This window comes from Nyctereutes procyonoides, unplaced genomic scaffold, assembly GCF_905146905.1.
Source record: "Nyctereutes procyonoides isolate TBG_1078 unplaced genomic scaffold, NYPRO_anot_genome, whole genome shotgun sequence".
NCBI classification, from domain to species: Eukaryota; Metazoa; Chordata; class Mammalia; order Carnivora; family Canidae; genus Nyctereutes; species Nyctereutes procyonoides.
This window is the reverse complement of record NW_026575146.1, coordinates 63501979-63519336: the sequence shown is the minus strand read 5'-3', so window position 1 is coordinate 63519336 and position 17358 is coordinate 63501979.

The following is a 17358-nucleotide window of genomic DNA, read 5'->3' as shown; positions in this document are numbered from 1 at the left end:
CATAGAATTTGGATGCCAGCTTTTCCGTGGTAAGCAGGGAAGGCCACAGGATGGAGCAGAGGGAGAGGTGGCCCTGCAGAGCTCCGTCCTGGCTCCCTCCATCCTCACTCATCCTCACTCATCCTCTTTCATCCTCACTCAGCATCCTCAGCCTAAGCACCCCTGTAGCTGAGCTCCTGAAGGGGTGAGCCGTAGAGACCACCCGCCCCCAGAGGCAGGGAGGAAGATGCTCTGGAGGAGTCCACACAGGGAACAAGATGCAGAGCAAAGGCCACGCTTCTGACTGGGACAGTGAGGCTGATCAAGTCTCATCCATCGGGATGCAGAGCACAGGTGGAGGAAGGAAGGTGAGGGCTGGGTTCTGGATGCATCCACAGAGAGCTGCCCCGTGCTTAGGAGTGGAAGTTGAAGATTATTGGCATGCAGGGGACATTGCACTCTTTGATGATGGGTGAACACTCAGGGAAGAAGAGGGACAAGGAAGGATCCCAAGGACATGCCCAGGCTTCCAGGATGGGAGCTGAGAAAAAATGACCAGGATTTGGAGGCACCTGGGGAAGCCTGGTTGGATGGACACCCAGTGTCTTAGTTCGGCTGCTGTCACAAAATGTATAGACCAGGCAACTTTAACAATAAACATTTATTCTTCCCAGTTCTGGAGGATGGGAGTCCAAGACCAAGTCTCCAGCAGACTGGTGTCTGGAGAAAGCCCCTCCTGGTTCCTCGGCGGCTGTCTTCTCAGGTGTCCTCAGAGGTGGCTGATGGGCAAGTAGGCTCTGGGGAGTCCTCTTATAAGGGTACTAATCCCATACCTGGGCGGGCCCTCAGGACCTACTCACCTCCCAAAGGTCTCGCTTCCTCACACCATCACATTGGGGCCTAGGTTTCAACATATGAACAAGAGCACTAGCAGCAATTGTAATTCCGTAGAGCATCCCATGCCGAGCCATGTAACCTGTTATGCCCGTCAGCTTCTGTGGCCTGTGAGGTAGCATTCACATCCCATTCTGCACACAGAGAAACCGGGAATCAGAGGGTTTATGATGTGCGCCTGGGCCACACAGGGTTAGGAACCGGCCGGTCTGCCTGACTTCAAATCCACGTTTATGGCCACAACCTCACCCAATTCAGAGAGCTTGAGTCAGGTATGTACTGAGAACCATGACACTTCAACAAGGAGAGCAGAGAGGAAACTGCTTAGGTCACAGAATGGTGCCAACCACATAAAAGATGAGGAAATGGATAAAAATAAAATGCTTTCCAGAAGGTGGAGTGAAATGCAAGGGAAGATCTGAGGCCATGGCTGGAGGCAGAGCAGCGAATGTAGAGTGGGTGACAGAAGAAAGAGGGTTGTATTTGGGGGGAGAGCAGGATGGGAGAGGTGGAGACCCAGGGAAGGGGGAGGGCAGGAGGGAGAACAGAACTGTCACCCTGGAGCAGGTGGAGACAGAGGAACTGGAGAGCTGATCATCGATCATCGGGGTTGAGTAGGAGACAGGTATCCTAAGGACGAGATCTGGGTAGACAGACCTTTCCAGAGATGGGGTTGAGGGAGTCCCAAGGACGGTGGCACACCAGGGATTCCTGACTTCTACCTTACTATCTCACTAAGAGTTCTTACAGAAGCCATTCCCACCTTTGAGGCTGATGGAGGACAATCCAGTCTCTGGAGCCAGTGCAATTCCAGCTGGAATTTTGGAGGAGGGACCACCAGGGAGAGCCGATGGAAAGGCAGAACCAGTGATGGGAGGGAGCGGGTAAGAAATGCCCTGTCCCTGTCTCCTGCTCTCCCATCTCCTGTAGGTGCCCTCTATTGGCCAAACCCATGGGAAGCCAGAGGTGCAGGAGCCTGGCAGTGATGAGTGATGGAGGGTGAGCTGGGCAGGGCAAGAGGAGCTGGGCCAGAGTTATGCTTGATTTGGATGTTACACCTGATTTTCTCTGCAACATGAAAGCAAAGTTTGTACTTAAAAAGTGAGAAGGGTCTGTTTCAATAAGGAATTTGAGTTGAGGAGGAATGGTTAATGCCTGCAGAGGGGAACAGGGGACGCTCCCAACCACAAGGAACAGGAAGGTTGCTGCAGGCATATGTGCCCCCTGCCCCATGACTCTGCGGCATCCCTCGGGGCAAAGGGCTGCTTTTCTCTGTGTCCATCTGCTGCATATGAGCTGGGAAGAAAGTGAATCATTAGATGGAGACTCATCAAAGGTGCAGGTGGGGGAGGGAGGGCAAGAGGAAGGCAGGCTAACAGAGACAGGCAGTAGGCTGGAGCAAGGAAGGACAGAGATGGAAATGGCCACTGAAGGAGGACCACATGCAGGCCCAGTGGTCTTGAGGACCTGGGGAGGTGGCAGCCTGGATTCTTGGGGATGCACATCCCAGGGAAGTGGAAGGGAGCAGGAGGTCCATGGAGATGGCCCTTAGGCATAGGTGGAGAAAGGGAGCAACCACACCAGAGGGTGGGGAAGGGGTGGGTTCAACTTCATGAAAGCCAGAGGTTGGGGCCATCCTGTGAGGAGGCTGGGAACAGAAGTTTATTGCTGACGACAGCGTGGGAAGGGGTGGATAGCTGGACACCCGGGAGAGACAGAATGAGAGAGGGGACATTCCGACAGGAAAAAACACGAGCCACACGTAGAACTAGTAGAAGGGTCGGGCGCCAGGCCTGGGGGGGCGGGGGAGCCTGAGGTGGCAGATGTGCTCTCTGCAGGGATCCCAAGGTGTGCACCCTCAAATTCTGAGTGTAGGAAGGTTCGTGGGACAAGATGACTCTGTAACAAGTCCCCTGACAATGGAAACCTGGTGCCGAAACGGTTGAACCCAACAGTTCAGCACTACGGACAGTTCCCCAAGTCCTATCCCAGGGGCAGGCCTGCATGGGGCTGGCTACCCGAAAGCTCTCCACAAGAGGTGTCAGCACCTCTCCACAAGTGCTGTTTCCTTACTTCTAAGGCCCAGATGTTGTCCCTCCATCCAGGCCCCTCCAGCCGCCCACAACCATGTGAGCAATGGGGTGAGAGCCACTCAACCTGCATCCTCAGTGATCCCACTGCCCCGCTCCTTGCCGCGCAGGCCTTGGGCTGAGAGCCCTATATGTAGGCCCGTCCAATCTCGATGGCCCCATCCTGTAGGTCGTACCCATTGTACAGGTGAGGAGGACACTGAAGCCAGGGGAGGTTGAGTGACTTTACAAGGTGACCCGGCTAGTGGGTGGCCAAGCAGGAATTCACACACAGCCAGCCTGACCCCAGCACCCTATAAGCACAATCACACAAGGAGACAGGGGAATCCTTATTCTAGTCCCGCCCCTGCTTAGTTCCCCTCTGTGGAAGGAGAACGAGACACAACTACCACCTTCTTGTACCGTTGCCATGGTGACCGGGCAGCAAACCACAAGTGCCAGGCAGGGCTAGCATGAGGGGTTTTTATTATTGCCAAGGTAAGAGGGGCCGGTATCTACTGTGCACACAGAGAGGGGAAGAAGTAAACTGTGGGAAAGCTGTGGATGTGCTAGCCCGGGTGGGGAAGATGGAGCAGGAAGGGGAAGGACTTTTGTGCACTCTGAGAACAGACCCTGCAGGAAGCAAACCAGTTCTTGCTTCAAAGAGAGGAGTCCAGGGGGGCGAGGCTGGGGGGTGGGGAGAAAGAGGGAGAGAGCTGCCAGGCTAGGACCAGCACTCAAAGGAATGTCTGGGAGGCCACGGCGGGCCAGAGACAGTTGCTGGATTAAAATATGTGAGATCCTTACTTCACTTGTAGAATAAATTGTAGCTTTTCCTGAAGGATTAATTCATTCAGAAAAATTTTAGTGGATTCTGTATTCCCATCAATTCCTTGACCAAATGCATGTCAAGGTTTACATGGAAACCAATTTGTGCTCACTCTTCCTCAAAAGGATATTTTTAGAGACATCTCATTTTATCATATGATCTTCACAAATGCATTTCATGGCTGAATAATGTTCTGTGGAGTCGAGAAAATGTCATTTCCTCAGGCTCCCCTATCCATGGACACTTTGATTGTTTCTAGTATACGAATGTTGTAAACAGTGCCATGATGGAAGCCTTTGGACATACGGCTTCTTTTGTTTCACTGAATGGTTTCCCAGTAGAAACCACAAGGAAATACAGACTTCTGAGCTCTTGTCTGCCAAGTGGCTTCCTTGAGGTTCCCTATGGGGTTTCACTGCCGGCAGCGATCAGTAGGAGCACACCAGGTTCATGGCAGCCGCACCAGCTTTGGGTTTTACTGTTTTGCAAATGGCTCCTCGAGGCTTTGGGTCTAGGTTGGTGGAGAGGGTGCCAGACTTTTGCCTTCAATTGACTGATTGGCTCTGAACCTAAGTGGTGAGATATGCCCAGACCTTGATGGCGGTGATCAGCTTGTGTACCTGAGCCTCAGCAGAGCTTGCTCATGCCTTTCCCTCAGAGGCTCCGCTTGGAACCTCAGACTCATCTTTTGGGGCTCACATGATTGTTTTGGCTATTTTTTTAAGGATTTTATTTCTTTATTTATTTAAGAGCGAGAGCACAAGTGGGATGAGCAGAGCAATCCCTCTGCTGACCAGGGAGCCCCATGTGGGACTCAATCCCAGGACTCTGGGATTATGACCCGAGCCTAAGGCAGATACTTCCTTGAGCCACCCAGTTTGGGCTATTTTTAATTTAGATTTTTTTTCTGCCAAGCTCTGCATGGGTTTCACTATATTACAAATGTTTACCCTCTTAATCATTTTCAAAAATATTTTAGCATATAAAAATTATGTATGATATTAGTTACATTATGTTATGTCATTATTTACATATTATCTACTACATTATTCATTATGATTTACACATAATTATATATGTGTAAACATATACATTAATATATATGACCTATATTGGTATAATATTGATTATGCTAATTATAGATACTGTTCCCTTCATGCAGATATGCATTATGATTTACAGATAAATATATAGCCTATATTTGTATATTCATATATTAATTATATGTATTATTGCTCTTTCACATGGATGCATTATGTCTTATGTTTTGTACAAATTAGATTTGTATCCAATTACACAATTAGATATACTGACAACTCATACAGCCTATGTTGGTTCAATATTTACGCATATGAATTCTATGTATTACTTCTTCATGTGGAGACTCAGTGATGATACAGGGACATTGATATGAAGACAGCTAGAACCCAAGATGGCCTCCATGGTTTCAAGGCTGAGAAGCAAAGCCACCAGCGGCCACACTACATCCATCCAGGGGTCTCAGACTCGAGAATCCTCTGATAGATTTATCACCCCACAGAGGGCTGGTGTCACCATCCAGAGTTTCTGAAGCTCCAGTGAGTGAGGAGCAGCTCCTGGGTGACCTCAGTGCTGCCCTGTCAGGATGGAGCTGTGTCACAGGAAGGGAGACATGAGGGACAACAGGTTCGAGGGGACGTCTAGTTGGGTTCTGGCACAACAGATGCTCCATGGAGATGCCGTGGAGGCAGCTGGGCGGGTGTGAGTCTGGGCTGTATGGAAAGGATGAATGATCGTACAAATTAGGACGGTTTGATGTTAAAGCCACCACACCGATGAGATTAGAAAGGCGATGAGATGCTAAGGAAGGAAAGTGGTTCCATGACTAAATCCTGGGTGAAAACTGATGCTGGAAGGATTGGGAGAAAAACAGAAACCAGCATAGGAGACATAGAAGGAAAGGCCAGTGGGGCCAGAGGAGTACACACAACAACAACAACAACAACAACAACAACAACAGAAACACACAACTATAAACACAGCAGAGTGTGTCGCTCTGGAATTGAAGTGATGGACGTATCTCAAAGACAGATGGGCAGACTGTGTCAAATGGAACCAATGCTGGAAAGATGGAGGGATCTTTCCATGGCAGCAGAATTGTCCCAAGATGAGATTGTGACTGAGACACAATTCTGTACAAAGAAAAGAATCAAAGAATGTGTACTAAGGACATGGATGGATGACATAAGTTATACCTCAAGTACTCAGTTTCAAAATGAAAGAGAATTTAGCATATTTCCACCACTACTTCTACCCCCAGATATTCTTCACCTGGGGCAAATGAAAAAAAATTGATTTATTAAAAAAAAAGACATGAGCATAAGTATTGACAGTATATTCATTCATATAGAATACTTGAATGAACCCAAATGTTCATTATTAAGAGAATGGATATCTTGTGATATATTCTTACAAGGACAAATTACTCAGCCTTAAAAAACAAGATGAGGGATCCCTGGGTGGCGCAGCGGTTTGGCGCCTGCCTTTGGCCCAGGGCGCGATCCTGGAGACCCGGGATCGAATCCCACGTCGGGCTCCCGGTGCATGGAGCCTGCTTCTCCCTCTGCCTGTGTCTCTGCCTCTCTCTCTCTCTCTGTGTGTGTGACTATCATAAATAAAAAAATTAAAATAAAATAAAATAAAATAAAATAAAACAAGATGAACTGCTCATTTGAATAAAAACATGTGGATCTCAAAAACATTACTCTGAGCAAGAAATAGCTATCAAAGTGCAAATTGTGATTTGCCTCACCAGGATGTTCAGCCAACGCAAACTAGAGGTATTTCATCGACATTAAAACAGGCTGCCAGTCAATGTCCTCAATAACCAAATCATGGAAAGAGCCCAGGTGTCCATCAACAGATGGATGGATAAAGAAGATGTGTTGTATACCTACAGTGGAACATCACTCAGCCATCAAAAAGGATGAAATCTTGCCTTTTACAATGATGTTGGATAGAAGTAGAGAGTATAATGCTAAGTGAAATAAGTCGGTCAGAGAAAGACATTTGTATGATTTCACTCATGTGGAGTTTAAGAGACAAAACAGACAAACATAGGGGAAAGGAAAGAAAAATAAAACAAAATGAACTGAGAGGGAGGCAAATCATGAGAGACTCTTAACTCTAGGAAACAAACAGGGTCGCTGGAGGGAAGGTGGGTGGGGGATGGAGTAACAGGGTGATGGGCAGTAAGGAGAGCATGTGATGTGATGAGCATTGGATGTTATATACAACTGATGAGTCACTGAACTCTACCTCTAACACTAAAAACAAAAACAAACAAAAAACAGGCTGCCTGTGCCCAGGCTGGTCGCACTCCAATTGAAATGTTAGCGGGCTACGTTCTGTGTTGACGAGTATAGTTTGTACATTGAAAGAGTTTTTGGAAAATGTAGGGGGTGATACATTTCAAAAATTTGTCAAGTCATACACTTAAGTTTGGCATCTTCACTATATTTTAATTTTAAATTGATACAAAAACATAGACAAGGAGGTGACGAAGAACGGCCATCCCAGAGTAACGGGAGGGGCACATTTTATTTGTAGATCGCCACCCACCACCCACCAGGTGACTGACCTATGAGCGAGCCCGTTGCCGGCTGGGTTCCGGGTGGAATGTTGGGGGTTCCGTGGGCTGTGTGGTGGCAGGGGGCCCCATGGTGACCGGGCGGACCCTGTGTGGGGTGGTGCCGTGGAGGGGCCGCCGTCCTCCGCGGAGCGTGGCGTGGGCCTGCTCCTCGGGCAGCTGGGCCAGGTGGTGGTGTAGCTGCTGCCCAGGGCCCTGTGTCGACGGCTCCCGTTCCACAGCCTCCGGCGGGAGACCGAGGCGTGTCTGCCCATCTTCGGCGTCTTGACGGGTCTCTTCTTGACGCTCCGGCTCATCCGGGCCCTTAGAAGTCGGCTTTACAGAAGACATGAGAGGTGGCTCATGGAAACTCTGGCTGAGCAGATCGAGGAGAAGTGCCAACTCGTTGACAAGCTTTATGCGACCAAGAAGGAGTGTGCGCTGGTCGGGAAGTCTCTGGAGAAGGCCAGGCGGGAGGAAGGGCCGGTGAAGGTTCCCGGCCCTGCGGCCGCTCACAGCAAGGTGCAGCCCGACTCCACGGTGAAGGAGCTGACTCCTGTGGCTTGAGACCTGAACAAAGTGAGAGCCGGGCCCCCACAGCCAGAGACGGGGACAGCAAGGGTGCCAGAAGTGGTGAAGTCCCTGCAAGAGGTAACGGGAGCCACCACAACCCTGGGAGCTTCTCCTAACCTGCTTGGAGACCAAGAGCCGAGCCCCGGTGGTCCCTCCCCAGGAGTGGGCCTGGGCCTCAGAGCACCACTGAACCCCCCTCTCAAGGCCTGGGGCTGGGCCTGGGCGTCAGAGCACCGCTAAACCCCCCTCTCCCAGCCTGGGCCTGGGCCTCAGAGCACTGCTGAACCCCCCTCTCCAGGTGGGCCTGGGCCTCAGAGCACTGCTGAACACCCCTCTCTGGGTGGGCCTGGGCCTCAGAGCACTGCTGAACCCCCCTCTCCAGGCCTGGGCCTGGGCCTCAGAGCACTGCTGAACACCCCTCTCTGGGTGGGCCTGGGCCTGGGCCTCAGAGCACTGCTGAACCCCCCTCTCCAGGTGGGCCAGGGCCTGGGCCTCAGAGCACTGCTGAACCCCCCTCTCCAGGCCTGGACCTGGGCCTGGGCGTCAGAGCACCGCTGAACCCCCCTCTCCCAGCCTGGGCCTGGGCCTCAGAGCACTGCTGAACCCCCCTCTCCAGGTGGGCCTGGGCCTCAGAGCACTGCTGAACCCCCCTCTCCAGGCCTGGGCCTGGGCCTGGGCGTCAGAGCACCGCTGAACCCCCCTCTCCCAGCCTGGGCCTGGGCCTCAGAGCACTGCTGAACCCCCCTCTCCAGGTGGGCCTGGGCCTCAGAGCACTGCTGAACCCCCCTCTCCAGGCCTGGGCCTGGGCCTGGGCGTCAGAGCACCGCTGAACCCCCCTCTCCCAGCCTGGGCCTGGGCCTCAGAGCACTGCTGAACCCCCCTCTCCAGGTGGGCCTGGGCCTGGGCGTCAGAGCACCGCTGAACCCCCCTCTCCCAGCCTGGGCCTGGGCCTCAGAGCACTGCTGAACCCCCCTCTCCAGGTGGGCCTGGGCCTCAGAGCACTGCTGAACCCCCCTCTCCAGGCCTGGGCCTGGGCCTGGGCGTCAGAGCACCGCTGAACCCCCCTCTCCCAGCCTGGGCCTGGGCCTCAGAGCACTGCTGAACCCCCCTCTCCAGGTGGGCCTGGGCCTCAGAGCACTGCTGAACACCCCTCTCTGGGTGGGCCTGGGCCTGGGCCTCAGAGCACTGCTGAACCCCACTCTCCAGGTGGGCCTGGGCCTGGGCCTCAGAGCACCGCTGAACACCTCTCTCCAGGTGGGCCTGGGCCTGGGCCTCAGAGCACCGCTGAACACCTCTCTCCAGGTGGGCCTGGGCCTGGGCCTCAGAGCACCGTTGAACCCCCCTCTCCAGGTGGGCCTGGGCCTGGGCCTCAGAGCACTGCTGAACCCCCCTCTCCAGGTGGGCCTGGGCCTGGGCCCCAGAGCACTGCTGTACCCCCCTCTCCAGGCCTGGGCCTGGGCCTCAAAGCACTGCTGAACCCCCCTCTCCAGGTGGGCCTGGGCCTGGGCCTCAGAGCACCGCTGAACCCCCCTCTCCAGGCCTGGGCCTGGGCCTCAGAGCACTGCTGAACCCCCCTCTCTAGGTGGGCCTGGGCCTGGGCCTCAGAGCACCGCTGAACACCTCTCTCCAGGTGGGCCTGGGCCTGGGCCTCAGAGCACTGCTGAACCCCCCTCTCCAGGTGGGCCTGGGCCTGGGCCCCAGAGCACTGCTGTACCCCCCTCTCCAGGCCTGGGCCTGGGCCTCAAAGCACTGCTGAACCCCCCTCTCCAGGTGGGCCTGGGCCTGGGCCTCAGAGCACCGCTGAACCCCCCTCTCCAGGCCTGGGCCTGGGCCTCAGAGCACTGCTGAACCCCCCTCTCTAGGTGGGCCTGGGCCTGGGCCTCAGAGCACCGCTGAACCCCCTCTCCAGGCCTGGGCCTGGGCCTCAGAGCACCGCTGAACTCCGCTCTCCAGCCCTGGGCCTGGGCCTGGGCCTCAGAGCACCGCTGAACCCCCCTCTCCAGGCCTGGGCCTGGGCCTCAGAGCACCGCTGAACCCCCCTCTCCAGGCAGGCCTCCCAGCTGCCAGGTGGCCCTGACCACCCCCACCCCCACCGACCATCAGTGAAGCCATCAGGGAGGGGCTCCCTGCACTGGGGTTCCTCGAGCTTTACGTGCCGGGCTCAGCCAGGAGCTCCTTCATGGACCACTTCTCCAGATCTAAGTAGAGAATATTAGACTCCCAGGACACACCAAGAAATGTGGGACTTTCTTTCTATTCACAGACTGTTTGGATTCTCTCCTATTAGTGTGAAAGAAATGTTCTTAAGAGACTAATCTTTTACTGAATTTAAGTCATTAAACCACATTTCTCAAAGCAGTTTTGGTAAATATTATTTATATATTAATCTTACAAGTGAACGATTTACATTTTAGTCTCTGTATAAATATCGCACTATAATTTGAAAATATATGCAGTTTATCGATAAAGACGTTCAGCTGGCAATAGAGGGTATTTTCTTCTAGAGTGGAATTCCCAGCAGTCATGAGCTACTAGTCAAAGCAACTTGTTGCCTGAGTCGGTATCATTGAAAAAGAAAATATAATTGATCTCTTTTGAGATGGAGTTAAGTAGCACTCTCAGAAATTTTTATCATTTAATATTTGTACTCTAATACAACAATAGCTAATTTTTAAAAAACAAATTTGATACATCACATAGAGCTGGTTTGTTTTGCCTGCAAGTTCCCTGACCAAGAAGAAACCCAGGTGGACAATTTTGGGGACCCTGGCTACATCCCCCTCTCCCTCACCAGCTAATATTCCCCTGGAAACCCTTCTTGCATAATTCAGCCTGAGCCCGACAATTACTATCATCATTATCACCATGATCATAGGGTAAGGATCTGAGCCACGCTAGAGTCTAAGAAGCCCTAACAGCTCTTCCTTGTGCAAGATTGTCCAGGAATCTGGGTGCTCACTGACCCTGGGGCTGGGGGTCGGGGGTAGAGCCTGGAAGCCAGACATACACCAGGCGGAGATGTGGGGGCAGGGACTGAAGCGTGTGCCTGCTACTGGTCACAGATCAGGGACCAGAGGCCACTTCCCTTCCAGGCTCAAGAGCTCAAGGTGGGAGCCCATGACAGGGCCCAAGGGGTGGGATCAGCAGGGTGGGTGCAGTCAGAGGTCACAACTCTGCAACCTCCACAGCAAGAGCAGAGTGTGCTTGTAACGTGAAATGGGATTGAAACAAATGGGAGAAACAACATAGAGGCTCCAGCTCTGCCGTGAAAAATATCCTCAAAGGCATAAGGTTTGCATGTGTGAAATAAGACAAGATACCAAGAAAGGGACGGAGGGAGCAGGTGGAGGGGCCCCTCGTTGCTGGGCCGCGTGGGAAGTAGGCAGAGGGAAGGGGAGCTGCCATTCTCCTAACATGCCTTCCAGAGCTCCATGCCCACCTCACGTCGCCCGCAGGCTTGTGGATTGAGTGCCATAATCAGAAACCCCACCAGGAAAAAAAAGCGTGCTCCCTAAAACCTCTGATTTGGAGTTTTGTGGCGTCATGGTCCTGCCAAGGGGACCTGGCTGCAAAATAGGTCTCCAGGGATGGAAGCTAATGGCCTATGGGATGAAATTTCCGATGACCGTCCTTCTGCACGGTGAGCGCCCGCCACAGCAGGTGGCTGGTTTCGGGGCCCTCGGTCCGGGTAGTTCAGCAAGTCACCTGCCCGGCTCCTCTTTGGGCCACTCCCGGGGCCTCCCATGCCCGTCCATCCTCAGGGCGGGGCACCACTGCTCCCTGAGGCAGAGGGCATGCAGGTAGACAGAAAACTAATCAGGCAAGAGCACTCACTGGTGCAGCCGAAGCCGGCTGGTTTCTCCCAAGGTTACTCACAGCTTCCGCGCCCACCAGCAAGCCCACTCCTCAGAATCTGCCCCAGAGAAATGAAGCTGTACGTTCACAGATGTTCACAGCATCGTTATTCATAACAGCCAAACAGTGGGTATCCAGCAAAGGAAAGGATCTGCAATTTTAGCAAAAGAGAGAATTACTGCCAGTTTTTTAAAAGAGGGCTTACTGGGGGCATCTGGGGGGCTCAGTAGGTTAAGCATCTGCCTTTGGCTCAAGTCATGATCTCAGGGTCCTGGGGTTGAACACATGGGGCTCCCTGTTCAGTGAGGATCCTGCTTCTCCCTCTCCCTCTGCTCCTCCCCCGGCTCCTGCACTCTCTCTCTGTCAAATAGATAAACAAAATCTTTCAAAATAAAATAAAATATTTTCTAAAAAATAAATAAAACAAAATGGGGCATACTGGGGCATGCCTTCAGCTCAGGTCATGAGCCTAGATTCCTGGGATCCAGCCTCATGTCGGTCTCCCTGCTCAACGGGGAGCCTGCTTCTCCCTCTCCCTCTGCCCCTACCCCCTGCTTGTGTTCCTCTCTTTCTTTCTCAAATAAATAAATTTAAAAAAAAATAAAAAGCTGAATCATTTTGGTGTAAACATCTCAGAATTACCAACTGATTCTGTTTGGCTTTCCTCATGGGTTTCATGAAATCAGTAAAGCACACAGTGTTTAGAAAAGGTGGGGAGGCCTCACCTGAGGAGCCAAGGGTGGGACCAGAGGTGATGTGCACCTTCAGAGTAGCGTGTATCAGCCCCCCGCACTCCCTCTCCTGCAGGGCGCACAGTCCCCAGCAGAAGTGACCGGTGGTCCCAGGAGTGAAGCCACCCTGCTGATTGGTTCTCTGCTCCAATTACCCAGTAGAATAATTCACACCCGTTAGGACAGCCGTTATCAACAACAACAACAAAAAAATATTTTAAAAGGGAGATTACAAGGTTGGTAAGGATTGAGAAGTGGGAACCCTCCTGCATGTCTGGGGAGATGTCAGTAGGTGGTTCCCCTGCAAATTAAGCAGGATTTCCTATTGTGACCCTACACTTCCACTGCTGGGTGTATACCCCCAAAGAACTGAAAGCATGGACTGTAGCAGATGTTTGCATGACCATGTTCATAGCAGCATTACTCGCGATAGCCAGAGGAGAGGAGCACCCACATGTGCCTCAGTGGAGGAGCGGATAAAGAAAATGTGGCACATCTGTATAATGAAATATTATTCAGCCTGAGAAGAGGAAGGACATTCTGGCACCTCCTCCAACATGGATGAACCCTGAGGACATTAGGCTCAGTGATGTAAGCCGGTCACAAAACGATAAATATTCTACAACTCCACCTACATGTGGTCTCTAGAGGACTCACCTTCAGAGAGTAGAATATGGGTGCAGGGGCTGGGGCAAGAGGGAGTGGGACTTAGTTGTAATGGGTTGGAGGTTATGTGTGGGATGATAAAAATGTCCTGAAAACAGACAGTTGGTGACGATGGACACACGATATTGTGGATATACTTACTGCCACTTAATTGTACACTTAAAAATGGTTAAAATGACAGATTTTGTGTCATGTATAGTGTACCATAATAAAAAAAATACATATATTAATTCCTCCCTTGTCTTGTCGCTGGTAAGCACAGGGCAAGAACAGGTGGCCTGAAGCACTTTGTTTGCAGCAGGTAGTGCTGTGTAAATAATTTTTTTCTATAAAATGTCCATAGCAATGCAATCCGTTTCCAAAGTGTCTTCAAAGAGAAAGGAACCCAGGATCTTATTAATCCAGTGAAAGTTTGTCACTATCTGATTTGTGGGGCTCTCTCCTAAGCCTTGGTTTCTAGATTGGGGGTCTCCTTATTTTGTGTTCTGTGGCTTGTATTCTGATGACAGAGCCCATTGAAACTCCCAGAAGCCAGTGGACATGGCACCCTGACCTCTGGTGCTCCGGATCTTCCACCAGTTAGCTGTGCTGTGTTTAATGTAATGAACAAAAAACCCACACCCAGGATCCCTAGATGTTGGAGCATTTCAATCCAATTGTATTTTCTGCACAGAGTGTAAATGGCACTATTATTACCTTGTTACATGCTTTACTCACTACTATCTTAATGTATAGTTAAGTCTTAATATATAATTAATATAATATATAGTATCTTAACATACAATGTATTGGTTCTAAGATCCTCTGCCTTAGAAATCTGGACTTTTTTACATCAGAATAGTTGAAGACTACAAGTCAAGAAATTACTATGGAGATGCACCAGGGCTCCTGGTTCAGTGTCAACCCAGGCAGAGCAGGGAACCCACCCCAGCCAGCCTGAGCACAGCTCAGCCTGCATCCACCTCCCCAGGCGCAAGGTCCCTGGAAAATCGCCTTCCGAAGTTAACATGACAGCCAGCATCGATTTTAAAATAGTGTTTCCATAGTGAACACTCTAATTAATTTCTCCATGGAGTACCATCTTCCTCCAGTTAAGAATTAACCTCTCTGTATGTCAAATAACCTGTATGGTTTGTGCTTTGGATTTTCTTCTAGGCTGAAGAGCCTAGCTTTTTTTTTTTTTTTTTTTTTTTTTGCTTCGTAGGTTGAATGCATGTCTCCTAAATACTGTTCTGACCACAATCACTAAACTGAAAAACAACCCGAACGCCTAAAAATAAAGACTTCAAGGAAGGATGCCAAACCTTGAGCATGAGTCTCTCTCAGAGGCGAGATTTCTGGGGAATCTTTCTGTTTGTCTCTGTGCTTTTCTATAATTTTTTTCCCTATGATTTCTAGCAGTTCTATCAGGAACGCATATCTATTTTTCACCAGAATAAAAGACTACTTTTTAAAATAAAAGGCAGGCCCTTGATACCAAGAATCAGAATCGTTAAGAACAATTTACTAGTTCTGATTCAGAAAATAGAAGCAAAATCTCCCATAGCAGCCCTAGAATTTTCCCAAAAGATCACACATTCGGGAAGGCTCAGTACTAGCTACACTGTAGCTATGATCCAACCCAAATAGATGATAATGCATTATAAATAATATTGAACAAAAAGCATGAATGGCACATAATCATTCAATTAACACAAAACCAGGTCAAATCTGTAATGACCCTGTCATTCAAACGGGTTGTGCCCACACCCTTTTCTGCCTCTTGGGTATACAAGCGGCTCTTTCCTGGCATTTTCATGTCTGGACAAATATTTAAATGCATGTGAAATTCTGTATCCTAGAACAAATAATTGACCACCAAGTGCCTCCCAAATAGGGCTTTAAAAAAATACAACATTATTAAGGTTTAAAATAGTAAGCTTTTGAGCTGAATGCTTTGGAAGCAAGACTTGTCACAAACATGCTTTGAAAAGGAAAATGGAAAAAAAAAGTCATGGTGCATTCATTTCTTAAACACACTGAGAACTACTGTAATTATTTCAATGAGAAATTCCTGCAAACTCCTGCAGCTCTTGCTTGCTCCCTCTCAGCGAGTTACACTGTGTTTCCATGGCAACCCAGTTGCTAAGGGGGACCCGTGAGCATCAGCGAGTTATCTGCACTTTGAGATGCTGTTAGCCTGAGCGGTGGGGCTGGCTGGAATATTGAGATTTAATTTAGGCCCATTTCTCTCCTGTCCTCACAAAGAATTTAGCAGAAACTGTTAGAGGCCATCTCCGTGGGAGGGTGGAGGGTGGACACTTCCTAGGGTCGCCTCTGAGCTTCTCTGCCCTCCGGATCACACTGGACTTCCTTTTCACCATCCCCTGTGACTTAAAGCCCAGAATTCTAAGGAAAAACAATAATAGCAATTACCAACATTACCAAATGCCACATGAAACCAGTTTTGTTGAATGTTTATAAATGCCAAATATAAACCAAACATAAGTTGTAGGAAATAAATATCATTTTGAATCAATAATCTGAAAGATTTTAAACATTAAATATTTAGAAAGCCCCAAATGAAGCAAATCAAAATATTTTTGAAGTTTCCTTTTCAATGTCTGCGAAATCATATTCTGGCAGATTGTAACATTTCATCAGAATCCTGATCGGAATCCAGAATCTTCCATCAAGCCAATTTTGATTGAATGTTTTATTTGTGGGGGGATCAGTTTTATCCTTGTAAGTGATGCTTCCTTAAAGTGGTCCAAGTTTCTCAATTCCCTTTTCTTTAGGTCATGGGCTCTGCATGTGGATAGAGGACATTTCCAATAGCACCAAGGTGGCTGTCGTGGGCTGAAACAGGGATTGAGAACGTAATGCAGCACGTGGCCCTGCCCAGCTAGAAGAGCTCAGGAGGTGGTCCTGGCTGTCTGGCACCCACCTCCCCGAATGGCCTTGCTGCATCTCAGCCCCGAAACTCCCTGCTGCTTGCTCGGTGTGGCAGCCAGCTGTTCTAACCTTGCTCCAACTGCAACACTCAACACCCAGCAAATCACACCCTCACTGGGCTGGCGAAGCCCAGGACACAAGGCCATGCTAGTTGGGGTAAGCCCAGGGGGTGGGGACTGAGCACTGGGTCTCCTGAGGTCCCATAGGAACCCCTCCTTCCCAACCACTTGAGGACCTGTCAGCATGGACACGGGCATTCATTGCTCATAGTTGTGGAGGCCAGTATGGGGTGGGGGGACCCCGTGAGATCTCACCCCACTTTCAGACAGGGCCCCTAGCTCTGTCCTCATGTGGTGGAGAGGGGAGAGCAGGCTCTAGTGTCTCTTTTCCTAAGGGCATGAATCTCATCGTGGCCGCAGCCACATGACCTCATCTTACCCTAATCACCCCGCAAAGGTCCCCTCCAGATGCCCATCCCACTACAGGTGAGTTTGGGGACACAGGATTCAGCCCCCACCAGGCCCACACCCTCAACACACGGCAGGGTAGCAAGGTTTGGAGCAGTGAGGCCTTGGCCCTCGGGGTGACCACCATCCCCATGTGCCTGAGAGCTGCTGACCTGGGACCCTCCGTTACTCCTGGGCACTGGCAACGTGTGCCTGGTGGAGCTGATGACCTGAGGCAGGCCTCCTCCCTTGCCAGCCCGCTCTGGTTTCCGCCTGGGCCCTGGGTCCTTTGTTCCTCTCAGACGTCATCTCAGGACCCACATCCGACCTCGAAAACTCAACTTCAGGAAACATGAGCCAGGTGCACAGGACACTGACCTTCTAAGTCACAGCCCTTCCACAGGTGAAAGGAAAAGATTTCCAGTTCCCCATTTTACAGCCGAGGACACCCAACTCCACGAGGTCAGGGACCTGTCGACACACGCAGCAGCCGTGTGTGGAGTGGGCGCGTGGCCTTGGCAATGGAGAGGCAAGTAGCTTTGGCATCAGTTAGAAGGTCCGGACACTTTGGTCATCCTACAGTCTCTCGTTCATCATTCCATTTCCAAACTTCTTTTTACTTTATTTAAACATATTCATCGTAGTTACTCTGTATCCTGTGCCTAAGGTTCCAGACTGGAAGACTTCAGGGATCTGTCTGCACCTGCTCTTACTGCTGCCGGATCCCACTCAGGACCACTTATTTCTCTCGCTAAGCAAATTCTAACCGACAACT